This window comes from Malurus melanocephalus, unplaced genomic scaffold (genome assembly GCF_030028575.1).
Source record: "Malurus melanocephalus ecotype Western Australia unplaced genomic scaffold, MMel_1.1 scaffold_185, whole genome shotgun sequence".
Taxonomy (NCBI): domain Eukaryota; kingdom Metazoa; phylum Chordata; class Aves; order Passeriformes; family Maluridae; genus Malurus; species Malurus melanocephalus.
In genome coordinates this window covers 101620-108581 of record NW_026623417.1, presented here as the reverse complement: position 1 = coordinate 108581, position 6962 = coordinate 101620, and positions in this window count along the sequence as shown.

Here is a 6962-nt window from a genome sequence, read left to right as displayed (position 1 = left end):
ACACTGATGTGATTTGGAAAACACAGGCTTCCTGATAAATTAAAAGTCACAGGTCAGGTCTTATATCATCTGTATTGGCTCAAAATTACACAAATTTGAGGCTGCTCAAATATGAAACATAGAACTCAGAACATATTTCTCAATTTAGAATTGTTACTTTTTAATATATASTGAAACCAAAACTGCTGCAGACAAGTACCAGACTTTCTGCCTGAAGTGGGTGCACAAAGGAAATAGAGCTTATTGAATATGAAAACAATAGTGTTGACTTCTTTGGAAACAATGCTATTGAGTGGGTTCTTTCCCCTGTGAATAATTTTAAATACAATCAGCTAGYTGTTTCATGACAAAACCTCATTTTCAAAGTTGTAATTTAATCCAATCGATAGCAAACATAAATGTATTTATCATATATATTATTAATATATCTTATATATTAATATAAGATCTATATGGAATATAGATAAAAATTTGTCTATTATATATAGACATTCATATCGATAATATATATATAMAGACAATAACAAATAAATAGAAAATAATATTATACCTCTCCTGCAAGAGTTAACATTTATGCCTTGTCATTTATAATTTGAACAAAATTCCAATTGATAGGAATGATAGATAACTGCTATTTCTAAACATTTGACATGTGAATTATTTAATTAATTGCTCCCATTTTATGCTACAACACTGAGCACATTGAAGTAGGCACATACATATTTCAATAGGTGCATGTTTTAAATTTAGGGCTATGTCATCATCGGACTAAATTAGAGACTAGATAATTAATATTTAACTTCTATTAAAGCATCTTAAAATGTTTMGTCTTAACCACCACTCTTCATTTAAGACAGCCACATGAAGATCTATTTGTAAATTTCCACTTAATTTTAAAGCCAATGAAACACAAATACAACTTCAGAGGGCACATAAATGGCAAAAATCAAAATAATCTGGAGTGTAGCTACCCAGAGAAAGCATGTTGCAGGATTATTACCCTGATCAGAGAGTTCAGGGGGAAAAGAGGGAACTTCAGATGAACTRGAAGAAAATCTATAGAGGTTTATTTTCTAGAATATCTAAAAACTGATGTGGGTTTCCACTTTAAAATCAGTGGACAGAAAGGGAAAAAAGCAAAAGGGCAAAAACATTCCTTGAAGCTGTGGTATTTGCCATAGAAATCGAATCTTGCTTTGAAGCAAGAAGCAGCTGTTACTGAGAAATATGGAAATAATTTACCACAAGAGGCAAAGTTGTGAAGAAAATAGATTCTAATCTGGTTCATAATATTATTGAATTATTATTTTAAAAGTCAGAAAAACAAAAGAAATTAGCAAAATTGCAAGCTGTCAGAGATAATTGCAAAAAAAATTAGAAGATCACTTAGTTAAGTAGAAGGCCAGAGTGCAGAGTCTCAGGTGTTGGAACCTGCCTTCCAGCTCAGAGGGGGTCTGGTTTAAAGTAAAGGAAAGAAAGTCACAGACATGAAGAATGAAAAAGCTGTTTACACTCAAATAGAAAACTACAGATCAGAAATGCTGAAGAGGCTAAAAAGTCTGGGATCAAAACCAGAATCCCATAATTAGCTATTCCTATTTAGGAATTATATCTACTTAACCCAGATTTTTATTCTGCCTTTGAAAAGTGAACTGGAGAAGCTCAGGTAACCAAAATAAAAAGGGTAAACTAATTCAGTGTCTTCTATTCCATTATGGACAAGAACTGTATCCCATCCCAGGAAAAGGACTTTAAYTTTCAGTGTCTTGGACACTAGACCAAAAAAAAAAAAAATCCACAGAAATAAAGCCTTATTCAATGGCAATATTTTTGCCAGCTCTGGTACTCAGTTGGAGAAAGTCATTTGGGGGAATAATTAACTTTGAACCCGCCTCTCCCCAAAACAGAGATTTTCAGTATGTTATTTAAAGTCTACAGGCCAAATTGTCTATCAATTAACTCTGACTTCAGAGAATCAGCAAAAATGCAGCTGCAAACAGTAGAACTTTGCTAGGATGAAAATGTCTTTCCAACTATGTAGTTTTGAAAAAGCCTTGCCTTTCAAGGTCCCATTTTTGAGAAAAGATGATTAACTGCATTTCTGCTACTAACCAGTCTACACWACTTTGATGCTTAAGTACTTGCTAAAACTAACATCACTAACAGATTTAAGCACAGTTAAATAATTACATGAATAAGGGCCTAAATATGYATAAAACAGATTTTTATGCTTTTTTATGTGTGATGACTTCACAATCCATTTTCCACCTTTCACATAKGAGCAGCCATTTAGTTCAAGAGAAAATAAAACTAGAAAAAAMCAAAACATTTTAAGCATTAATTGCTTAAAATTTCTGTTTCTAAGTAACTCTGTAATTTTTGCTTCCATACAACTTTGTCCTGACCTTTTTCAGAAATYTATTCTAGCTCATCACCTCATGTCTGAGTCTTCCTGTATCATGCATAATTTGCCTGAAAACCTTTTATTTCTGATGTCATCAGTTCTGGATTATATTCTTTTATTTGTGCATTCCTTTTGATATTTCATCTCAGCTCTCTGTATATATTAAAATAACAGTGATTCACATATGAATTTGAGTGCTGTACCAAAATGAGCATAGAAGATGGAGTAAAACAGGGATTTAAAATGTATGTGCAAGAGATGAGATTAGAAAGGTTCAGTGGGACAATTAAGTGTGAAAAAGATGCTCCGAATTTTGGATAGTTACCTAAATTGTATTYTGAAAACATTTACATCTCATTTTCAGAAAGCGCTCAAGATCAGCAAGACACCTAATGGGATTATCACTTCCTTATTCTCTCAAAAAATTTAGATCAGAGTTAAAATTAAATGGGGGGAGACTGTGAACTGTGGATTCAACAGTGTAATTTTCATTTGGAATGTCTATGGTAATTTAATTAAATGATCACACTAGTGATCACTCAAAGGCTTAAGTGGTATCTTATGAAGTAAAGTTGATGTCCACTAAGAAACTCCTTTAACACAGCATTGGGAGAGAAAACTAAAAACGGCAAAAAACCCAGAGCAACTGAGTGACAAAGGGTATCCGTGTTTGTTAGATTGCTGAAAAGAATGGTAAGGACTAATAAGGAACATCAAGAAAAACATATGACAAGGTTGAGTGMCATTCCACATTTGGGGGGCTAAAGAACAAAGCTGTAAGGAAAATAAAGTGATTGCCTGGAGTGCAAAGATCCTGTCAACACAAAAACAAGTTAAACAAACAATTTTAYTCTTTTAATTCATATTGAAGACTGTGTCACTGTGATGTAACTGAACTCTTTAAAATCAAATCAATCAATCTCTGTAGCACTTTGTGGAAGAGCAAGATGCAGAAAATAGATACTTGACAGCCCAGTGTACCTTTGCCCTGATGTTAACTTGTCAACACTTATAACCCCAGAAGGATAAATCAGACAATAGACAATATATAAATTATTCTTAACAGCAGTGACAGCTGCTGTCCTTTTTCTCTCAATGCACGCAAAACCCACTGGCTTAGTTTTATTACTATTATTTGTTATTGCTGTTTATTATTATTATTATTATTATTATTATTATTATTATTATTATTATTATTACTACTGCTACTACCACTACTATGACCACTTCTACTTTTTAAAAAATGTCTCCCAAACTTAATCTTCAAGAAATGGATAAAACTGCTGTAAATCCAAAAGAAAAACAGTAACTGTTTTGAATCTTCCTTTCCACACCATCAGGTAAAAAAAATTTTTCTCATTAGCAAAAATAGCTGGGAATGTAAGAAAATCCTGCTCAGCTGGGTCCCAGTTCTTCCCAGAACCATGATTAGAGCTGCATAGAAATGATATCTGGTGCACTGAAATGACAGTCCAAGCCTTCTGGACTATGAAAACTTCAGAAGAACCTCAAAAACAAACATAAAGCACTCCACTATTCAAGGTGGGAGGAATACTCCTTATAGCTCTGCTTTATTGGAAGAGACATGAAACAAATTAAATYGTTCTTTGCTCTTTTTCCAGAACTCATCAAACCCTGAACAACAAATGTAAAAAGTTCCCTTATTTTGATCAAACAAAATCTTTCAGTAACCCTTGATGAATTCTGCTGTATTGAAAAGTCAAGAGCTGACCAGAAAACCCCACAAACACTGCTTGACCTGCTAGAGTATGAATGAAGGATGGAGCTGAGAGTCTTACTGTCTCACAGATCTTCCAGCATTGTTGGATTAGTAGGCTGAAGCCTGAAAGGTAAGGAAGTTATCAGCTCCCAAAAGAGACKTTCAGATCTTCCAGGACCCTTCTAGTCCTCTGGGAGCTCAGTAAAACCCAGAGGATTTGCTTCATTTCTCTCCCTGAAAAACTGCAGTTGTGGGTGTGAAGGTTTTGGGCACCTCAGACTTGTGGATTTTGGTGAGTTTCTACTGTGAGCAAAAGATTTACAGTTTAGTCASAGGTATACATAAAAGGGTCTTTCTTTGAACCTCAGAAAAAAAACATTATGAATTAGCTAATTCTGTCTTTATAGGTGAAATGAGCTAAAGCAATTGAAGGAGAGGGAGTCYAGGCATGTTAAAGAGCAGCATCAGTTGGAAGCAGGACCAGCATTTCACAATGTCTAAACAATTTGTTGAGGAGGCTGGTAAAAAGTGTGAAAAGAGACAAATTTGGAAGGATAATTAGGGAAGATCAAGATGAAATACTAGCTGTCAGGAAGCAGAAAGTATTTTAAACTAGTGTTAGCAGATGCTTCAAGTATTAACCTGCACAGACAAAAGGAAAATGTGTGGAGACAACCCCAACYCATKAGAAGAAGAAAAGGATAGAGTGATWGGGAATATAAAATACAYTGATTATTGATGCAGTTCTTTTCTTCTCTCCTTGCAGAGGACAGAAAGGAAAGCTGTATTTCAGCTGGTTTTCAGTAGGAGGACAATGTATTTCCTTAGTGGTAGTCAGCTTCTTACTGACTGTTTCCCCCTCTACACCCTGTACTGTTCAATTAAATCCCAGCCTGTGTCAAGAACATTGAGGTAAAATGAAACAGCAGTCATACAGCAGCTAGAAATAATATGTTTGCCTTCATCTACACACAGGGAATGGGCTAAAATAAATGATAAATGCTATTACACCCACACAGGCATCATATTGCTCTCATGGCATGGGACAAACAGAAGGCAGAATGACCATAGCAGAGATGGGGCAAATCAGGTGGATCTGAGGTCACACACAGCACACAGCTTTGCTGTCTGGAACTGCCACTGTTTCAGTCTCCAACTCACCATTTTCTGTAACTCTACATGTAAGGTTTCTGTCTCTTTCATTCTTTCAGAGGTAAGAGGTTATCTGAAAGTATATTTGGGGAAAAATAGCAAACATAAACATCAGTACACTGAACAGTCATAATATTCTGYAAAGTAACATTGCCAGATTCCTTTCATTGCCTACTTTCAAACAATAGGGAACAATCTAGTAGTAAATGTTTGACAGAAAAAAATGAAAAAAACAATACACGCAAATTCTTGATATAGGATCAGGCAATTGAAATGATACAAACATATGTGATTCATTTTTCAGGGCAAAACACTTATGTATGATGTCTAGTATACTTAAGGTTGTGAAAACTTAAAGATCTTTTATATACTTTATACAGTTTACACATTTTCAGCTAATCAGGCCTGTTTCTTTATTGGCTGTTTATGTGAGTGCTGAATAGCAGTCTCTTTTTGTAGCTTTTTTTCCCTACAGCAACTASTGAAGTCTTCATTTACACTGCACAAATTATCCTTAGCAGCAGGTAGGAAGCAATCAGCAAGGTGTAGCTGGGAATAGGTCTATTTTCATTACAAGATGGAGAGAGCCAGGGGACATGACATTTGTCCAACATAGTCAGGAAGGGCTCTATTAGGAAAATCAGCTCTGGAGAACTGTAGTCTTGCAGAGGAGAAATTGAAATGGGGAATGTGGGAAAGAGTGTGGCAGTTTTGTTTGGTCTTTTTCTTACTGTTTCATATTAAGGTAAGAAAAAGACAGAAGTAAGAAATAATTCAAATCCTTTAAAAACTTCCTACAGCGCCATAAAATGCATATAATTCTCGTGCTCTTGAGTATGCTGAGCTTTTCAGAGTATGTCTGAGAAATCATTTCACAGTGACTCATTAGTGGAACTGTTAGCAACAAATTTGGAGAAGGAGAGCATGAGGAWTTTGGAGATAAAAGAGAGTCACAGCTAGTGCAGTTATACCACTCTGGATAAATTTTTCAAGCAACTGTAGAATAAAACAGAGGTGGGAAGGAAATGGGCTAAATCATAATGACCTAACTTTACATACCAAATTGAGATACATAAATTCAGGAACCGAATGTACCAGAGTGTCCCTTGGAAGTGATTTCAGTCCCTCAAAGTTCTTAATAATCTTTTGAAGGTGACTATTTTCTCTTGAACTACAGTGGCAAGAATTTTCCCCATTATATCTTTTTATTTCTTGTTTCAGTTCTCCTTTGGGTAATCTCTCTGTTGTGTCCCTTCAGTAAGCAGGAATGTTGTATGCTTTTAAGTATTTACTGAATGTTTTACAAGAAAATATTTTTTTCTAGAACTGTAAATACAAAGAACTTCTCTAAGCAAATGAATGCCCAGCAGGCTGTATTTTCTTTCCTCTTTAAATTATACATTTGTTTGCTACTGGCCTTGAAACAAAACTTCCTYCTTTACCATAACACAGGAATAAATGTATCTCGTTAAGTTCCAAAACAATAACTCTTCAATAACTCTTCTTTTTCCACACATAGTCAAACAATATTCTGATTGTAGTAAACGGTAAACTCTGACTTAAATAAATTCTACAGTCTTTAGCTAAAATTATTAAATATAGAGTCATCTTGATAAATTCTTACATATACATATCTTAAATGTAATCATCTTAAGAATATTAATATTTGTATTCATTTACCTGAAT